General features: G+C 40.6%; 3 non-coding genes across 3 annotated transcripts; all 3 read right to left on the reverse strand.

The window, feature by feature from the left end:
- Positions 1-239: 239 nt before the first annotated feature.
- LOC112781044 (small nucleolar RNA R71) lies at positions 240-347 on the reverse strand. Its single transcript, XR_003191842.1, has one exon. It is a non-coding gene; the product is annotated as a small nucleolar RNA R71 (small nucleolar RNA).
- Positions 348-8,861: 8,514 nt separating this feature from the next.
- On the reverse strand, positions 8,862-8,969 carry LOC112781352 (small nucleolar RNA R71). The gene has a single exon (XR_003192134.1). It is a non-coding gene; the product is annotated as a small nucleolar RNA R71 (small nucleolar RNA).
- A 9,970-nt stretch (positions 8,970-18,939) lies between these two features.
- LOC112781215 (small nucleolar RNA R71) lies at positions 18,940-19,047 on the reverse strand. Its single transcript, XR_003192005.1, has one exon. It is a non-coding gene; the product is annotated as a small nucleolar RNA R71 (small nucleolar RNA).
- Positions 19,048-21,725: the final 2,678 nt, after the last annotated feature.

A 21,725-nucleotide genomic window follows, 5' to 3' on the forward strand; every position in this document is an offset into this window, starting at 1 on the left:
AGTTTCATGGACTTCCATCTGAAGATCCTTTTCAGTTCTTAACTGAATTCTTGCAGATATGTGATACTGTTAAGACTAATGGAATAGATCCTGAAGTCTACAGGCTCATGCTTTTCCCTTTTGCTGTAAGAGACAAAGCTAGATTATGGTTGGATTCTCAACCTAAAGACAGCCTGAACTCTTGGGATAAGCTGGTCACGGCTTTCTTAGCCAAGTACTTTCCTCCTCAAAAGCTGAGCAAGCTTAGAGCTGATGTTCAAACCTTCAGACAGAAAAAAGGTGAATCTCTCTATGAAGCTTGGGAAAGATACAAACAGTTGACCAAAAAGTGTCCTTCTGACATGCTTTCAGAATGGACCATCCTGGATATATTCTATGATGGTTTATCTGAGCTATCAAAGATGTCACTGGACACCTCTGCAGGTGGATCCATTCACCTAAAGAAAATGCCTACAGAAGCTCAAGAACTCATTGACATGGTTGCTAACAACCAGTTCATGTACACTTCTGAAAGGAATCCTGTGAGTAATGGGATGCCTATGAAGAAGGGAGTTCTTGAGGTTGATACTCTGAATGCCATATTGGCTCAGAACAAAATATTGACTCAGCAAGTCAATATGACCTCTCAGAGTCTGCATGGAATGCAAGCTGCACCCAACAGTACTCAAGAGGCATCTTCTAAAGAAGAAGCCTATGATCCTGAGAACCCTGCAATAGCAGAGGTAAATTACTTAGGTGAACCTTATGGAAACACCTATAACTCAACATGGAGAAATCATCCAAATGTCTCATGGAAGGATCAAAAGCCTCAACAAGGCTTTAATAATGGTGGAAGAAACAGGTTTAGCAATAGCAAGCCTTTTCCATCATCAACTCAGCAACAGACAGAGAACTCTGAACAAAATACTTCTAATTTAGCAAATCTAGTCTCTGATCTATCTAAGGCCACTGTAAGTTTCATGAATGAAACAAGGTCTTCCATTAGAAATCTGGAAGCACAAGTGGGCCAGCTGAGTAAAAGGATCACTGAAATCCCTCCTAGTACTCTCCCAAGCAATACAGAAGAGAACCCAAAAGGAGAGTGCAAGGCCATTGACATAAGTGCCATGGCCGAACCTGAGAGGAGAGGAGAGGACGTGAATCCCAAGGAGGAAGACCTCCTGGGACGTCCAGTGATCAACAAGGAGCTTCCCTCTGGGGAATCAAAGGACTCTGAGGCTCATCTAGAGACTATAGAGATCCCATTGAACCTCCTTATGCCCTTCATGAACTCTGATGAGTATTCCTCTTCTGAAGAGAATGAGGATGTCACTGAAGAGCAAACTGCCAAGTTTCTTGGTGCAATCATGAAGCTGAATGCCAAATTGTTTGGCATTGATGCTTGGGAAGTTGAACCTCCCTTGTTCATCAATAAACTAAGTGATCTGGATCAACTGACATTGCCTCAGAAGAGACAGGATCCTGGAAAGTTCATAATACCCTGTACCATAGGCACCAAGATCTTTAAGGCTCTGTGTGACCTTGGTTTAGGAATAAACCTCATGCCCCTCTCTGTAATGGAGAAACTGGGAATCTATGGGGTGCAAGCTGCTAAAATCTCACTAGAGATGGCAGACAGCTCAAGAAAGCAGGCTTATGGACAAGTAGAAGATGTATTAGTAAAGGTTGAGGGCCTTTACATCCCTGCTGATTTCATAGTCCTGGATACTGAAAAGGAAGAGGATGAATCCATCATCCTAGGAAGACCTTTCCTGGCCACAGCAAGAGCTGTGATTGATGTTGACAGAGGTGAAATATTCCTTCAATGGAATGAGAACTCCCTTGTATTCAAAACTCAAGGATCTCCCTCTGCAACCATGAAGAGGAAGCATGAAAAGCTTCTCTCAAAGCAGGGTCAACCAGAGCCCCCACAGTCAAACTCTAAGTTTGGTGTTGGGAGGCCACAACCAAACTCTAAGTTTGGTGTTGAACTCCCATATCCAAACTCTAAGTTTGGTGTTGGAGAGTTTCAACAAAGCTCTGCACATCTGTGAGGCTCCATGAGAGCCCACTGTCAAGCTACTGACATTAAAGAAGCGCTTGTTGGGAGGCAACCCAATGTTTATCTAATTCTTATTTTTATTATTTTTCATGTTTTCTTAGGTTCATGATCATGTGGAGTCACAAAATAAATAGAAAAATTGAAAACGGAATCAAAAACAGCAGAAGAAAAATCACACCCTGGAGGAGCATCTGTCTGGCGTTCAGCGCCAGAACAGAGCATGGTTCTGGCGCTGAACGCCCAAAATGGGCAGCTTCTGGGCGCTGAACGCCAGAACAGGCATGGTTCTGGCGTTCAACGCCAGAAATGGCACACAAATGGGCGTTGAACGCCCAAAATGGCCACCAACCTGGCGCTGAACGCCCAGAGTTGGGTACAAAGGCATTTTTACATGCCTAATGGGTGCAGGGATGTAAATCCTTGAACACCTCAGGATCTGTGGACCCCACAGGATCCACTCAGGATCTGTGGACCCCACAGGATCCCCACCTACCTCCACTCACTTCTTCTCACCACTCTCTTTCACACAACCCCATAAACACTCTTCCCTAAAAGCCCTTCACCAATCACCTCAAACTCTCTTCCCAATCACCTCTTCACCACTCACATCCATCCACTCTTCCCCATAAACCTACCTCATAAACTCCACCTACCTTCAAAATTCAAAACCAATTTCCCACCCAAACCCACCCATATGGCCGAACCAATACCCCCCCTCCCTTCCCTATATAAAGCCCTCCATTCTTCATCAAATTCACACAACACACCCCTCTACACTCCTCTTGGCCGAAACCTCATCTCCCCCTCCCTCTCCATATTTCTTCTTCTTCTTCTATCCTTTTGTTTATTGCTCGAGGGCGAGCAATATTCTAAGTTTGGTGTGGTAAAAGCATAGCTTTTTTGTTTTTCCATTACCATTGATGGCATCAAAGACCGGAGAATCCTCTAGAAGAGGGAAAGGGAAGATAAAAGCTTCCACATCCGAGTCATGGGAGATGGAAAGGTTCATCTCCAAAGCCCATCAAGACCACTTCTATGATGTTGTGGCCAAGAAGAAGGTGATCCCTGAGGTCCCTTTTAAACTCAAAAGAAATGAGTATCCGGAGATCCGACATGAAATTCAAAGAAGAGGTTGGGAAGTTCTAACAAATCCCATCCAACAAGTCGGCATCCTAATGGTTCAAGAGTTCTATGCCAATGCATGGATCACCAAAAACCATGATCAAAGTAAGAACCCGGATCCAAAGAACTATGTTACAATGGTTCGGGGGAAATACTTAGATTTTAGTCCGGAAAATGTGAGGTTGGCGTTCAACTTGCCATACATGGAAGAGAACGCACGCCCCTACACAAGGAGAGTCAACTTTGATCAAAGGTTGGACCAAGTCCTTATGGACATATGTGTAGAAGGAGCTCAATGGAAGATTGACTCCAAAGGCAAGCCGGTTCAACTAAGAAGACTGGACCTCAAGCCTATAGCTAGAGGATGGTTGGAGTTTATTCAATGCTCAATCATTCCCACTAGCAACCGGTCTGAAGTTACTATAGACCGGGCCATCATGATCCATAGCATCATGATTGGAGAAGAGGTGGAAGTTCATGAGATTATACCTCAAGAACTCTACAAGGTGGCTGACAAATCCTCCACTATGGCAAGGTTAGCCTTTCCTCACCTCATCTGCCACCTATGCAATTCAGCTGGGATTGACATAGAGGGAGATATCCTCATCAAAGAGGACAAGCCCATCACTAAGAAAAAGATGGAGCAAGCAAGAGAGCCCACTCATGGAGCTCAAGAGGCGTATGAAGCTCATCACCATGAGATTCCGGAAATGCCTCAAATGCACTTTCCTCCACAAAACTATTGGGAGCACATCAACACCTCCCTAGAAGAATTGAGTTCCAATATGGGACAACTAAGGGTGGAACATCAAGAGCACTCCATCATGCTTCATGAAATAAGAGAAGATCAAAAAGCAATGAGGGAGGAGCAACAAAGACAAGGAAGAGACATAGAAGAGCTCAAGGACATCATTGGTTCCTCAAGAAGGAAACGCCACCATCACTAAGGTGGATTCATTCCTTGTTTTTGCTTTCTCTGATTTTCGTTTTCTATGTTATGTGCTTATCTATGTTTGTGTCTTCACTACACGATCATTAGTAGTTAGTAACTATGTCTTAAAGTTATGAATGTCCTATGAATCCATCACCTCTCTTAAAAGAAAAATGTTTTAATTCAAAAAGAACAAGAAGTACATGAGTTTCAAATTTATCCTTGAACTTAGCTTAATTATATTGATGTGGTGACAATGCTTCTTGTTTTCTAAATGTATGCTTGAACAGTGCATATGACTTTTGAAGTTGTTGTTTAAGAATGTTAAATATGTTGGCTCTTGAAAGAATGATGACTAGGAGACATGTTATTTGATAATCTGAAAAATCATAAAAATGATTCTTGAAGCAAGAAAAAGCAGCAAAGAACAAAGCTTGCAGAAAAAAAAAATGAAAAAAAAAAGGCGAAAAAAAAATAGAAAGAAAAAGAAAAAGCAAGCAGAAAAAGCCAATAACCCTTAAAACCAAAAGGCAAGGGCAAATAAAAAGGATCCCAAGGCTTTGAGCATCAGTGGATAGGAGGGCCTAAAGGAATAAAATCCTGGTCTAAGCGGCTAAACCAAGCTGTCCCTAACCATGTGCTTGTGGCGTGTAGGTGTCAAGTGAAAACTTGAGACTGAGCGGTTAAAGTCAAGGTCCAAAGCAAAAACAAAGAGTGTGCTTAAGAACCCTGGACACCTCTAATTGGGGACTTTAGCAAAGCTGAGTCACAATCTAAAAAGGTTCACCCAATTATGTGTCTGTGGCATTTATGTATCCGGTGGTAACACTGGAAAACAAAGTTCTTAGGGCCACGGCCAAGACTCATAAAGAAGCTGTGTTCAAGAATCATCATACTGAACTAGGAGAGTCAATAACACTATTCGAAATCTGAAGTTCCTATAGATGCCAATCATTCTAAACCTCAATGGATAAAGTGAGATGCCAAAACTATTCAAGAGGCAAAAAGCTATAAGTCCCGCTCATATGATTACAGCTATGTTTCATTGATAGTTTGGAATTTATAGTATATTCTCTTCTTTTTCTCCTATTTGATTTTCAGTTGCTTGGGGACAAGCAACAATTTAAGTTTGGTGTTGTGATGAGCGGATAATTTATACGCTTTTTGACATTGTTTTTAGTATGTTTTTAGTAGGATCTAGTTACTTTTAGGGATGTTTTCATTAGTTTTTATGTTAAATTCACATTTCTGGACTTTACTATGAGTTTGTGTGTTTTTCTGTGATTTCAGGTATTTTCTGGCTGAAATTGAGGGACTTGAGCAGAAATCAGATTCAGAGGCTGAAAAAGGACTGCTGATGCTGTTGGATTCTGACCTACCTGCACTCAAAATGAATTTTCTGGAGCTACAGAACTCCAGGGCTTTCCAGAATTATATAATAGTCCATACTTTGGCCAAGAATAGACGACGTAAACTGGCGTTCAACGCCAGCCTTCTGCCCAAATCTGGCGTCCAGCGCCAGAAAAGGATCCAAAACCAGAGTTGAACGCCCAAACTGGCACAGAAACTGGCGTTCAACTCCACAAATGGCCTCTGCACGTGCTACACTTAAGCTCAGCCCAAACACACACCAAGTGGGCCCCGGAAGTGGATTTATGCATCAATTACTTACTCATGTAAACCCTAGTAGCTAGTTTATTATAAATAGGACCTTTTACTATTGTATTAGGCATCTTTTGATCATCTCAGGATCTTAGGATCATCTTGGAACGCATTGTTCTTAGACCATAGGGGCTGGCCACACGGCCATGCCTGGACCTTCACTTATGTATTTTCATACGGTAGAGTTTCTACACTCCATAGATTAAGGTGTGGAGCTCTGCTGTTCCTCAAAGAATTAATGCAAAGTACTACTGTTTTCTATTCAATTCTCCTTATTTCTCTTCTAAGATATCCATTCGCACCCAAGAACGTGATGAAGGTGATGATTATGTGTGACGCTCATCATCCTTCTCCCTTATGAATGCGTGCCTGACAAACACTTCTGTTCTATATGAAATAAGCTAGAATGAGTATCTCTTAGATCTCCTAACCGGAATCTTCGTGGCGTAAGCTAGAATGATGGCGGCATTCAAGAGAATCCGGAAGGTCTAAACCTTGTCTGTGGTATTCCGAGTAGGATTCAATGATTGAATGACTGTGACGAGCTCCTAACTCGCGATTGTAGGGCGTTAGTGACAGACACAAAAGGATAGTAAATCCTATTCCAGCATGATCGAGAACCGACAGATGAATAGCCGTGCCGTGACAGGGTGCTGAGCATATTATTCACTGAGAGGATAAGATGAAGCCATTGACAAGGGTGATGCCTCCAGACGATTAGCCGTGCCGTGACAGGGCATTGGATCATTTTCCCGTGAGATGACCGAAAGTAGCCAGTGACAGTGGTGATGTATCACATAAAGCCAGCCATGGAAAGGAGTAAGACTGATTGGATGAAGATAGCAGGAAAGCAGAGGTTCAGAGGAACGAAAAGCATCTCCATTCGCTTATCTGAAATTCCTACCAATGATTTACATAAGTACCTCTATCCCTATTCTTTTATTTATTATTCGAAAACTCCATAATTATTTTATATCCGCCTGACTGAGATTTACAAGGTGATCATAGCTTGCTTCATACCAACAATCTCCGTGGGATTCGACCCTTACTCACGTAAGGTATTACTTGGACGACCCAGTGCACTTGCTGGTTAGTTGAACGGAGTTGTGTCCACACATAGAGCCACAATGAGGATTCAATACAATTATATATTGTTAATCTCTCACAAGTACAAAGAACATGGAACACAATTTCGTCCACCAAGTTTTTGACATTAGTGGACGCTTTTTGTGTTCCATGTTCTTTGTACTTGTGTGAGATTAACAATATATAATTGTATTGAATCCTCATTGTGGCTCTATGTGTGGACACAACTCCGTTCAACTAACCAGCAAGTGCACTGGGTCGTCCAAGTAATACCTTACGTGAGTAAGGGTCGAATCCCACGGAGATTGTTGGTATGAAGCAAGCTATGGTCACCTTGCAAATCTCAGTCAGGCAGATATAAAGTGATAATGGTGTTTTCGAATATTATATAATAAAATAGGGATTGAGATACTTATGTAATTCATTGGTAGGAATTTCAGATAAGCGAATGGAGATGCTTTTCGTCCCTCTGAACCTCTGCTTTCCTGCTGTCTTCACCCAGTCAGTCTTACCCCTTTCCATGGCTGGCTTTATGTGATACATCACCACTGTCAATGGCTACTTTCGGTCATCTCTCGGGAAAATGATCCAATGCCCTGTCACGGCACGGCTAATCGTCTGGAGGCATCACCCTTGTCAATGGCTTCATCTTATCCTCTCAGTGAATAACATGCTCACGCACCCTGTCACGGCACGGCTATTCATCTGTCGGTTCTCGATCATGCTGGAATAGGATTTACTATCCTTTTGCGTCTGTCACTAACGCCCTGCAATCGCGAGTTAGGAGCTCGTCACAATCATTCAATCATTGAATCCTACTCGGAATACCACAGACAAGGTTTAGACCTTCCGGATTCTCTTGAATGCCACCATCATTCTAGCTTACGCCACGAAGATTCTGGTTAGGAGATCTAAGAGATATTCATTCTAGCTTGATTTCATGTAGAACGGAAGTGTTCGTCAGGCACGCGTTCATAAGGAAGAAGGATGATGAGCGTCACACATAATCATCACCTTCATCACGTTCTTGGGTGCGAATGGATATCTTACAAGCGAAATAAGAAGAATTGAATAGAAAACAGTAGTACTTTGCATTAATCTTTGAGGAACAGCACAGCTCCACACCTTAATCTATGGAGTGTAGAAACTCTACCGTTGAAAATACATAAGTGAAAGGTCCAGGCATGGCCGAGAGGCCAGCCCCTCTGATCTAAGAACCAGGCGTCCAAAGATGGTCAAAAAGACGCCTCTAATACAATAGTAAGAGGTCCTATTTATAATAAACTAGTCACTAGGGTTTACATGAGTAAGTAATTGATGCATAAATCCACTTCCGGGGCCCACTTGGTGTGTGTTTGGGCTGAGCTTAAGTGTAGCACGTGTAGAGGCCATTTGTGGAGTTGAACGCCAGTTTCTATGCCAGTTTGGGCGTTCAACTCTGGTTTTGGATCCTTTTCTGGCGCTGGACGCCAGATTTGGGCAGAAGGCTGGCGTTGAACGCCAGTTTACGTCGTCAATGCTTGGCCAAAGTATGGACTATTATATATTGCTGGAAAGCCCTGGATGTGTACTTTACAACGCAATTGGAAGCGCGCCATTTCGAGTTCAGTAGCTCCAGAAAATCCACTTTGAGTGCAGGGAGGTCAGAATCCAACAGCATCAGCAGTCCTTTTTCAACCTCTGAATCTGATTTCTGCTCAAGTCCCTCAATTTCAGCCAGAAAATACCTGAAATCACAGAAAAACACACAAACTCATAGTAAAGTCCAGAAATGTGAATTTAACATAAAAACTTATGAAAACATCCCTAAAAGTAACTAGATCCTACTAAAAACATACTAAAAACAATGCCAAAAAGCGTATAAATTATCCGCTCATCAACAGGCTTATGCTTTTCCCGTTTGCTGTAAGAGACAGAGCTAGAGTGTGGTTGGACTCTCAACCCAAAGATAGCCTGAACTCTTGGGATAAGCTGGTCACAGCTTTCTTAGCCAAGTTCTTTCCTCCTCAAAAGCTGAGTAAGCTTAGAGTGGATGTTCAAACCTTCAGACAAAAAGAAGGTGAATCCCTCTATGAAGCTTGGGAGAGATATAAGCAACTGACCAAAAAGTGTCCTTCTGACATGCTTTCAGAATGGACCATCCTGGATATATTCTATGATGGTCTGTCTGAATTAGCTAAGATGTCATTGGATAATTCTGCAGGTGGATCCATTCACCTAAAGAAAATGCCTGTAGAAGCTCAAAAACTCATTGACGTGGTTGCTAATAACTAGTTCATGTACACTTCTGAGAGGAATCCTGTGAGCAATGGGACGCCTCAGAAGAAGGGAGTTCTTGAAATTGATACTCTGAATGCCATATTGGCTCAGAATAAAATATTGACTCAGTAAGTCAATATGATTTCTCAGAGTCTGAATGGAATGCATGCTGCATCCAACAGTACTCAAGAGGCATCTTCTGAGGAAGAAGCTTATGATTCTGAGAACCCTGCAATAGCAGAGGTGAATTACATGGGTGAACCATATGGAAACACCTATAATCCCTCATGGAGAAATCACCCAAATCTCTCATGGAAGGATCAACAAAAGCCTCAACAAGGCTTTAATAATGGTGGAAGAAACAGGTTTAGCAATAACAAGCCTTTTCCATCATCCACTCAGCAAAAGACAGAGTTCTGAGAAGAATCCATCTTGCTTGGCAAATATAGTCTCTGATCTATCTAAGGCCACTCTAAGTTTCATGAATGAAACAAGGTCCTCCATTAGAAATTTAGAAGCACAAGTGGGCCAGCTGAGTAAAAGAATCACTGAAACCCCTCCTAGTACTCTCCCAAGCAATACAGAAGAGAATCCAAAAGTAGAGTGCAAGGCCATTGAATTGATTACCATGGCCGAACCTGTAAGGGAGGTTGAGGACGTGAATCCCAGTGAGGAAGACCTTTTGGGACATCCAGAGATCAATAAGGAGTTTCCCTCTGAGGAACCAAAGGACTCTGAGGCTCATCTGGAGACCATAGAGATTCCATTAAACCTCCTTATGCCATTCATGAGCTCTGATGAATATTCTTCTTCTGAAGAGAATGAGGATGTTACTGAAGAGCAAGTTGCCAAGTACCTTGGTGCAATCATGAAGCTGAATGCCAAATTATTTGGTAATGAGACTTGGGAAGATGAACCTCCCTTGCTCATCAATGAACTGAGTGATCTGGATCAATTGACATTGCCTCAGAAGAAACAGGATCCTGGAAAGTTCTTAATACCTTGTACCATAGGCACCATGACCTTTGAGAAGGCTCTATGTGACCTTGGTTCAGGGATAAACCTCATGCCCCTCTCTGTAATGGAGAAACTGGGAATCTTTGAGGTGCAAACTGCCAGAATCTCATTAGAGATGGCAGACAACTCAATAAAATAGGCTAATGGACAAGTAGAGGACGTGCTAGTAAAGGTTGAAGGCCTTTACATCCATGCTGATTTCATAATCTTGGATACTGGGAAGAATGAGGATGAATCCATCATCCTTGGAAGACCCTTCCTAGCCACAGCAAGAGCTGTGATTGATGTGGACAGTGGAGAGTTGGTCCTTCGACTGAATAAGGACAACCTTGTGTTTAAAACTCAAGGATCTCCTTCTGTAACCATGGAGAGGAAGCATGAAAAGCTTCTCTCACTACAGAGTCAACCAAAGCCCCCACAGTCAAACTCTAAGTTTGGTGTTGGGAGGCCACAACCAAACACTAAGTTTGGTTTTGAACCCCCACAACCAAACTCTAAATTTGGTGTTGGGAGGTCCCAACCTTGCTCTGATTATCTGTGAGGCTCCATGAGAGCTCACTGTCAAGCTATTGACATTAAAGAAGCGCTTGTTGGGAGGCAACCCAATGTTATTTAATCATTTTTATTTTATTTTCTCTTTGTTATTTCATGTTTTATTAGGTTAATGATCATGTGGAGTCACAAAAACTACTGAAAAATCAAAAACATAATGAAAAATAGCATTGAAAATAGAACACCCTAGAGGAAGGGCTTACTGGCATTTAAACGCCAGTAAGGAGCATCTGGCTGGCGTTCAATGCCAGAACAGAGCATGGATCTGGCGTTGAACGCCCAAAACAAGCAACATCCTGGCGTTTAAACACCAGGAATACACCCTGAGAAGAGCTGGCGCTGAACGCCAGAAACAAGCATGAATCTGGTGTTCAACGCCAGAAACATGTTGCACATGGACGTTGAACGCCCAGAATAAGCATCACTTCGGCGTTTAAACGCCAGAAATGCATGCAAAGGCATTTTACATGCCTAATTGGTGCAGGGATGTAAATCCTTGACACCTCAGGATCTGTGGACCCCACAGGATCCCCATATACCTCCACTCACCTTCCCTCCTCATAATCCTGTATCACCCTTTCCCAATAACCCTTCACCAATCACCTCAATCTCTCATCCCTTCTGTTTTCCATTCACCACTCACATCCATACACCCCACCTACCTTCAAAATTCAAAATCTCTTTCCCACCCAATCCCACCCATATAGCCGAATACACACATCCCTCCATCTCCTCCATATATTCTTCTTCTTCTATTCTTTCTTCTTTTGCTCGAGGGCGAGCAACATTCTAAGTTTGGTGTGGTAAAAGCATAGCTTTTTTATTTTTCCATAACCATTGATGGCACCTAAGGCCAGAGAAACCTCTAGAAAGAGGAAAGGAAAGACAAAAGCTTCCACCTTCGAGTCATAGGAGATGGAGAGATTCATCTCAAGGATTTATAGCTCAGTGGTAGAACATTTGACTGCAAATCAAGAGATCCCTGAGATACCTCAGGGGATACATTTTCCTCCACACAATTATTGGGGACAACTAAGGGTGGAACATCAAGATCACTCCATCATCCTTCATGAAATTAGAGAAGATCAAAGAGCAATGAGGGAGGAGCAACAAAGACAAGGAAGAGACATAGAAGAGCTCAAGGACATCATTGGTTCCTCAAGAAGGAAACGCCACCATCACTAAGGTGGACTCATTCCTTGTTCTTAAATTCTCTGTTTTTCATTTTTTTATGTTATCTATGTTTGTGTCTTATTACATGATCATTAGTGTCTAACTGTCTATGCCTTAAAGTCATGAATATGAATCCATCACCTCTCTTAAATAAAAAATGTTTTAAAAACAAAAGAACAAGAAGTACATGGTTTCGAATTCATCCTTGAAACTAGTTTAATTATTTTGATGTGGTGACAATACTTTTTGTTTTCTGAATAAATGCTTGAACAGTGCATATGTCTTTTGAAGTTGATGTTTATGAATGTTAAATATGTTGGCTCTTGAAAGAATGATGAAAAGTAGACATGTTATTTGATAATATGAAAAATCATAAAAATGATTCTTGAAGTAAGAAAAAGTAGTGAATACAAAAGCTTGCAGAAAAAAAAAAGTAGTAAATAGCGAAAAAAAAATAAAAAAAATAGAAAAAGAAAAAGCAAGCAGAAAAAGCCAAAAGCTCTTAAAACCAAAAGGCAAGAGTAAAAAGCCAATAACCCTTAAAACCAAAAGGCAAGGGTAAATAAAAAGGATCCAAGGCTTTGAACATCAGTGGATAGGAGGGCCTAAAGGAATAAAATCCTGGCCTAAGCGACTAAACCAAGCTGTCCCTAACCATGTGCTTGTGGCGTGAAGGTGTCAAGTGAAAACTTGAGACTGAGCGGTTAAAATCAAGGTCCAAAGCAAAAACAGAGTGTGCTTAAGAACCCTGGACACCTCTAATTGGGGACTTTAGCAAAGCTGAGTCACAATCTGAAAAGGTTTACCCAGTTATGTGTCTGTGGCATTTATGTATCCGGTGGTAATATTGAAAAACAAAGTGCTTAGGGCCACGGCCAAGACTCATAAAGTAGCTGTGTTCAAGAATCAATATACTGAACTAGGAGAATCAATAACACTATCTGAATTCTAAGTTCCTATAGATGCCAATCATTCTGAACTTCAATGAATAAAGTGAGATGCCAAAACTATTCAAGAGGCAAAAAGCTACAAGTCCCACTCATCTGATTGGAGCTATGTTTCATTGATATTTTGGAATTTATAGTATATTCTCTTCTTTTTATCCTATTTGATTTTCAGTTGCTTGGGGACAAGCAACAATTTAAGTTTGGTGTTGTGATGAGCAGATAATTTATACGCTTTTTGGCATTGTTTTTACATAGTTTTCAGTATGATTTAGTTAGTTTTTAGTATATTTTTATTAGTTTTTAATTAAAATTCACATTTCTAGAATTTACTATGAGTTTGTGTATTTTTCTGTAATTTCAGATATTTTCTGGCTGAAATTGAGGGACCTAAGCAAAAATCAGATTCAGAGGTTGAAGAAGGACTGCAGATGCTGTTGGATTCTGACCTCTCTGCACTCAAAGTGGATTTTCTGGAGCTACAGAACTCCAAATTGTGCGCTTCCATACTTTGCCCGAGTTTAGACGACGGAAACTGGCGTTCAACGCGAGTTCCATGTTGTAGTCTGGCGTTCAGCGCCAGAAAACAAGTTGCAAAGTGGAGTTCAACGCCAGAAACACGTTACAAACTGGCGTTCAACTCCAAAAATGACCTCTCCACGTGAAAGCTTCATGCTCAGCCCAAGCACACACCAAGTGGGCCCCGGAAGTGGATTTCTACATCATTTACTTATTTCTGTAAACCCTAGTAACTAGTTTAGTATAAATAGGACTTTTTACTATTGTATTTACATCTTCGGATTATCTTGGGATGTTTAGTTCTTAGATCATGGGGGATGGCCATTCGGCCATGCCTGGACCTCATCACTTATGTATTTTCAACGGTAGAGTTTCTACACACCATAGATTAAGGTGTGGAGCTCTGCTGTTCCTCAAAGATTAATGCAAAGTACTACTGTTTTTCTATTCAATTCAACTTATTCCACTTCTAAGATATTCATTCGTACTTCAATATGGTGGATGTGATGATCGTGACAGTCATCATCATTCTCAACTTATGAACGCGTGCCTGACAACCACTTCTGTTCTACCTTAGATTGAATGGATATCTCTTGGATATCTAATATAGGAGACCGAGTTCGAGTTATTAGTGTCTTCGTGGTATAAGTTAGAACCCATGGATGGCCATTCCTGAGATCCGGAAAGTATAAACCTTATCTGTGGTATTCCGAGTAGGATCTGGGAAGGGATGGCTATGACGAGCTTCAAACTCACAAGTGCTGGGCATAGTGACAGACGCAAAAGGATCAATGGATTCTATTCCAGTATGATCGAGAACCGACAGATGATTAGCCGTGCCGTGACAGAGCATTTGGACCTTTTTCACTGAGAGGATGGGAAGTAGCCATTGACAACGGTGATGCCCAACATACAGCTTTCCATGGAAAGGAGTAGGATTTATTGGATGAAGACAGCAGGAAAGCAGAGATCAGAGGAACGAAAGCACCTCTATACGCTTATCTGAAATTCTCACCAATGAATTACATAAGTACCACTATCCTATTTTATATTTTATTTATTTTCATCCAGTATAATTTCTTAATACAATTTAATCCGCCTGACTGAGATTTACAAGGTGACCATAGCTTGCTTCAAGCCGACAATCTCCGTGGGATCGACCCTTACTCACGTAAGGTTTATTACTTGGACGACCCAGTGCACTTGCTGGTTAGTTGTACGAAGTTGTGAAATAGATATAAGATCATGAACGTGCGTATTGAGTTTTTAGCGCCGTTACCAAGGAATGGAATGATCACGATTTCGCACACCAATGACGTGGCAGAAATTGGCAGATTAAGAATTATTAAGAAAAATGGCATTGCAAGTACAGCTCTTAACCAACAAAAATCCACTTGTCAATTTAGAAAAGAGTTGTCACAAAATTAGAATTAGAATACTGGGAGTATGAGTCCCAGGTCGTCTCCCACCGAGTTACAGAAAGATCTGCTATTTTATTAATTAGAGGTTTTCCAAAATAGTTTGAGTTTGATAAATAGGAAATTAAATCAGATAATTTATGAAATTAAATAAAGATTAATCGGAAGTTCTATCCTTGTTGAAATTTTCTCAAGATTAATTAATAATTAGTAGTTGTTCCACTTAGTTAACCCTCAACGAATGAAGGAAAGTCAAGTTAAAAGCCAACTTCTATTCACAAGTCCTAATCCTATCGCTTGGAAAGGATTAGAGTTAGTGACTAATGATGAGCGGATAATTTATACGCTTTTTGGCATTGTTTTTAGTATGTTTTTAGTATGTTTTAGTTAGTTTTTATTATGTTTTTATTAATTTTTATTTAAAAATCACATTTCTGGACTTTACTATGAGTTTGTGTATTTTTCTGTGATTTCAGGTATTTTCTGGCTGAAATTGAGGGACTTGAGCAAAAATCTGATTCAAAGGCTGAAAAAGGACTGCAGATGCTGTTGGATTCTGACCTCCCTGCACTCGAAGTGAATTTTCTGGAGCTACAAAATCCCAATTGGCGCGCTCTCAATTACGTTGGAAAGTAGACATCCTGGGATTTCCAGCAATATATAATAGTCCATACTTTTCCCAAGATTTGATGGCCCAAACCGGCGTTCCAAGTCAGCATAGAAATTCTGGCATCAAAATGCCAGAACTGGCATAAAAGCTAGAGTTAAACGCCCAAACTGGCACAAAAGCTGGCATTTAACTCCAAGAAAAGTCTCTACACGTGAAAGCTTCAATGCTCAGCCCAAGCACATACTAAGTGGGCCCGGAAGAAGATTTCTGCATTAATTACTTATTTCTGTAAACCCTAGGCTACTAGTTCTCTATAAATAGGACCTTTTACTATTGTATTTTCATCTTGGTTCTTCGGGTTCCCTCTCTGGGGCTGAAGCCAATGACCACCATTATCATTTTTGTATTTTCAATGGTGGAGTTTCTACACACCATAGATTAAGGTGTGGAGCTCTGCTGTTCTTCATGAATTAATGCAAAGTACTACTGTTTTTCTATTCAATTCACGCCTACTTCTTCTCTAAGATATTCATTCACACACAAGAACATGATGAATGTGATGATTATGTGACACTCATCACCATTCTCACCTATGAACGCGTGCCTGACAACCACTTCCGTTCTACATGCAAACAAGCTTGAATGTGTATCTCTTGGGTTTCTAATCTAAGATTAGAACCTTCGTGGTATAGGCTAGAATTATTGGTGGTCATTCTTGAGATCCGGAAAGTCTAAACCTTGCCTGTGGTATTCCGAGTAGGATCTAGGAAGGGATGACTGTGATGAGCTTCAAACTTACGATTGTTGGGCGTGTGACAGACGCAAAAGGATCAATGGATCCTATTCCAACATGATCGAGAACCGACAGATGATTAGCCGGGCAGTGACTGCGTGCGTAGAACATTTTCACTGAGGACGGGAAGTAGCCATTGACAACGGTGATGCCCAACATAAAGCTTGCCATGGAAGGGAGTATGAATGATTGGAAGAAGGCAATGGGAAAGCAGAGGTTCAGGAGGAACAAAGCATCTTCATACGCTTATCTGAAATTCTCACCAATGAATTACATAAGTATCTATATCTTTATTTTATGTTTTATTCATCTTTTAATTATCAATCCTCCATAACCATTTGAATCCGCCTGACTGAGATTTACAAGATGACCATAGCTTGCTTCAAGCCGACAATCTCCGTGGGATCGACCCTTACTCGCGTAAGGTTTATTAGTTGGACGACCCAGTGCACTTGCTGGTTAGTTGTGCGGAGTTGTGATAAAGAGTTGAGATTACAATTGTGCGTACCAAGTTTTTGGCGCCATTGATGATCACAATTTCGTGCACCATGTTTTTGGCGCCGTTGCCGGGGATTGTTCGAGTTTGGACAACTGACGGTTCATCTTGTTGCTTAGATTAGGTAATTTTTCTTTTTTTTATTTTGTTCTTCAGAGTTTTTAAGAATGAATTCTAGAGTTTCATGATGATCTGTTGAAGTCTGGCTAGCTGTGAAGCCATGTCTAATCTTATTGGACTGAGGTTTCAACTTATCATCATAAGAGCTTGTTGATTTCTATCAATTTTGCTGTTGTTAGCAATGATCTGCTAAAGCTTGGCTGGCCATTGGCCATGTCTAGTGTTTTGGACCAGAGCTTTCATTGAAAGCTTGGCTGGCTAGTAAGCCATGTCTAATTCCTGGACCAGAGTCTTAGACTAGCATTGCAATGATTCCTGGAACTCTTATTCAAAATTTTGAGCCCCTTTATTTTCTTTTCAACTCAATTTTCGAAAAATCACAAAAAATTTATAAAACCATAAAAATCAAAAATATTTTATGTTTCTTGTTTGAGTCTAATATCAATTTTTAAGTTTGGTGTCAATTGCATGTCTTTATTCTTGCATTTTTTTGAATATGCATTATGTTCTTCATTGATCTTCAAGTTGTTCTTGATGATTTCAGTGCTCTGATCTTTAATTTCTCTTATTCTGTGTCTTTTGTTGTTTCTTACATGCATTTTCAAATTGTTATAGTCCTTAGTATACAAACATCTAAGTTTGGTATCTTGCATGCATTGTTTATTTGATCTTAGTTGCATTTCTATTGTTTCTCATCATTAAAAATTCAAAAAATTTTTAAAATTGTGTCTTTTCAAGTTAATAATACAGAGAATTGAAGATTCAGAATATTCAGCAGAGGAATTAAATAGAAAAAGCTGGGCGTTCAAAACGCCCAATGAAGAAGGAAAACTGGCGTTTAAACGCCAGGCAGGGTACCTGGCTGGGCGTTTAACGCCCAAAAAGGTAGCATTTTGGGCGTTAAATGCCAGAATGGATCCCATTCTGGGCGTTTAATGCCAGGATGACACTAGAGGGAATATTTTGTTTTTAATTCAAATCTTTTTCAAATTTTCATAATTTTTCAAAATCAAATCTTTTTCAAATCATATCTTTTCAATCATATCTTTTCAAAATCAATTTCTTTTCAATTTTTTATTTATTACTATTTTCGAAAATCGTTGCTACAATTAATAATTTAATTCAAAATTTTCTAGTTGTTACTTGCGTATTAAGAAAGGATCAAAAGTTTTAATTCTAGAATCATATCTTCTAATTTCTTGTTAGTCAAGTAATCAACTTTAATTTTAAAACTTTCTCTTTTTAATTTGATTTTCAATCATATCTTCTCAATCATATCTTTTCAATCACATCTTTTTCAAAATTAAGTTTTAATCGTATCTTTTTTATTTCTAATTTCAAAATCTTTTTCAAAAATCACTTAATTTCTTTCCCAATCTTAATTTTTGAAAAACCTTTACCAAATTTTCAAAATTTCTTTTAATTATTTCAAAATCTTTTACTTTAATTACGAAAATTCTTCTCCTCTTCTCACATCCTTCTATTTAAGGACTAACACTCCTCCACTATCAATAATTCAAACTCTATCCCTCTTGATAAGTTCGAATTCTTCTCTTTCTACCTCCTCCTTCTATTTTTCTTTTCCTCTGACACCTCAAGGAATCTTTATACTGTGACATAGAGGATTCCATACTTTTTTCTTCTCTCTTTCATATGAGCAGGAGTAAGGACAAACACATTCTTGTTGAGGCTGATCCTAAACCTGAAAGGACCTTGAAGAGAAAGCTAAGAGAAACTAAAGTACAACTCTCTGGAGAGGACCTAACAGAAATTTTCAAACAAGAAGAAGCCATCGCAGCCGAAAACAACAACAATGCCAACAATGCAAGGAAGGTGCTTGGTGACTTTTCTGCACCTACTCCTGACTTCTATGGGAGAAGCATCTCTATCCCTGCCATTGGAGCAAACAATTTTGAGGTTAAGCCTCAATTAGTTTCTCTAATGCAACAGAATTGCAAGTTTTATGGACTTCCATTGGAAGATCCTCATCAGTTCTTAGCTGAATTCTTGCAAATCTGTGGCACTGTCAAGACTAATGGGGTTGATCCCGAGGTCTACAATCTTATGCTTTTTCCCTTTGCTGTAAGAGACAGAGCTAGAACATGGTTGGATTCACAACCTAAAGAAAGCCTAAACTCTTGGGAAAAGCTAGTTAATGCCTTCTTGGCAAAGTTCTTTCCACCTCAAAAATTGAGTAAGCTTAGAGTGGAAGTCCAAACCTTCAGACAGAAAGAAGGTGAATCCCTCTATGAAGCTTGGGAAAGATACAAGCAATTGATCAGAAGGTGTCCTTCTGACATGCTTTCAGAATGGAGCATCATGGGTATCTTCTATGATGGTCTGTCTGAACTGTCCAAGATGTCATTGGACAGCTCTGCTGGAGGATCTCTTCATCTGAAGAAGACGCTTGCAGAAGCTCAGGAACTTATTGAAATGGTTGTAAATAACCAATTCATGTACACTTCTGAAAGGAATCCTTTGAATAATGGGACAAGTCAGAAGAAAGGAGTTCTTGAAATTGATACTCTGAATGCCATATTGGCTCATAACAAAATATTGACTCAGTAAGTCAATATGATTTCTCAAAGTTTGTCTGGAATGCAAGCAGCAACAGGCAGTACCAAAGAAGTTTCATCTGAAGAAGAAGCTTATGATCCTGAGAACCCAGCAATGGAAGAGGTGAATTACATGGGAGAACCCTATGAAAACACCTATAATCCTTCATGGAGAAATCATCCAAACCTCTCATAGAAGGATCAACAGAGGCCTCAACAAGGCTTCAATAACAATAATGGTGGAAGAAATAGGTTTAGCAATAGCAAGCCTTTTTCATCATCTTCTCAGCAACAGACATAGAATTCTAAGCAGAGCCACTCTGACTTAGCAACTGTAGTCTCTGATCTAATTAAAACCACTCAAAGTTTCATGACTGAAACAAGGTCCTCTATTAGAAATTTGGAGGCACAAGTAGGTCAGCTGAGTAAGAAAGTTACTGAACTCCCTCCTAGTACTCTTCCAAGCAATACAGAAGAGAATCCAAAAGGAGAGTGCAAGGCCATCAGCATGACCCACACGGCCGAACTTGGAGAGGAGGAAGAGGCAGTGATTTCCACTTAGGAAGATCTCACTGGACGTCCACTGGCCTCCAAGGAGTTCCCTCATGAGGAACCATGGGAATCTGAGGCTTACACAGAGACCATAGAGATTCCATTGAATTTACTCCTGCAATTCATGAGCTCTGATGAGTACTCTTCCTCTGAAGAGGATGAAGATGTTACTGAAGAGCAAGTTGCTAAGTACCTTGGAGAAATCATGAAGCTAAACGCCAAGTTATTTGGTAATGAGACTTGGGAGAATGAACCTCCATTGCTCACTAAAGAACTGGATGACTTGACTAGGCAGAAATTACCTCTGAAGAGACAAGATCCTGGAAAGTTCTCAATACCTTGTACCATAGGCACCATGACCTTTGAGAGGGGTCTGTGTGACCTAGGGTCAAGTATAATGGAGAAGCTAGGGATCATTGAAGTACAAGCTGCAAGAATCTCACTAGAGATGGCAGACAATTCAAAGAAACAGGCTTATGGACTTGTAGAGGATGTCTTGGTAAAGGTTGAAGACCACTACATCCCTGCTGACTTCATAATCCTAGACACTTGAAAGTGTATAGATGAATCCATCATCCTTGGTAGACCCTTCCTAGCCACAGCAAAAGCTGTGATTTATGTAGACAGAGGAGAATTAGTCCTTCAAGTGAATGAGGACTCCCTTGTGTTTAAGGCTCAAGGATCTCCCTTTGTAACTATGGAGAGGAAGCATGAAAAGCTTCTCTCAATACAGAGTCAAATAAAATCCCCACATTCAAACTATAAGTTTGGTGTTGGGAGGCCACAACCAAACTCTAAGTTTGGTGTTGAGAGGCCATCATCATGCTCTGAGTATCTGTGAGGCTCCATGAGAGCCCACTGTCAAGCTACTGACATTAAAGAAGCGCTTGTTGGGAGACAACCCAATTTTATTTATTCTCCATTGTTATTTTATGTTTTCTGTAGGTTAATGATCATGTGAATTCACAAAAACAATTGAAAAATCAAAAACAGAAGGAAAAACAGTATTAAAAATAGAACACCCTGAAGGAGAAACTTACTGGCGTTTAAACGCCAGTAAGGGTAGCAGAATGGGCGTTAAACGCCCAGTCTGGCACCATTCTGGGCGTTTAACGCCAGAAATGGGCACCAGACTGGCATTTAACACCAGGAATGGGCAAGAAGCTGGCGTTAAACGCCAGAAATGGGCAGCAGCCTGGCGTTTAACGCCAGGATTAGCAGAAAGGGGCATTTTTTCACGCCACTTGGTGCAGGGATGAGATATCCTTGACACCTCAGGATCTGTAGACCCCACAGGATCCCCACCTACCCCACCTCTCTCTCTCTTCTTCACCCATTCACCAATCACCTCAATACCTCTTCCCCAAAAACTCCTCACCTATCAAATCCCACCATTCTCTTCACCACTCACATCCATCCTTCATAAAACCCCACCTACCTCACCATTCAAATTCAAACCACTCTCCCACCCAATCTAACCCATAATGGCGGAACTATACCCCCCTCTCCACTCCTATATAAACCCATCTTCACTCCTTCATTTTCACACAACATACATACTACTTCTCCCCCTTGGCCGAAACACTAAGCCCCCTCCATCTCCTCTATTTCTTCTTCTTCTACTCTCTTCTTTCTTCTTTTGCTCGAGGATGAGCAAACTTTCTATGTTTAGTGTGGTAAAAGCGTTGCTTTTTATTTTTCCATAACCATTTATGGCACCTAAGGCCGGAGAAACCTCTAGAAAGAGGAAAGGGAAGGCAAAAGCTTCCACCTCTGAGTCATGGGAGATGGAGAGATTCATCTCAAGGGTGCACCAAGAAGAAGGTGATCCCCGAGGTCCCTTTCAAACTCAAAAAGGGTGAATATCCGGAGATC

Source organism: Arachis hypogaea, chromosome 19 (assembly GCF_003086295.3).
Source record: "Arachis hypogaea cultivar Tifrunner chromosome 19, arahy.Tifrunner.gnm2.J5K5, whole genome shotgun sequence".
Lineage (NCBI taxonomy): Eukaryota > Viridiplantae > Streptophyta > Magnoliopsida > Fabales > Fabaceae > Arachis > Arachis hypogaea.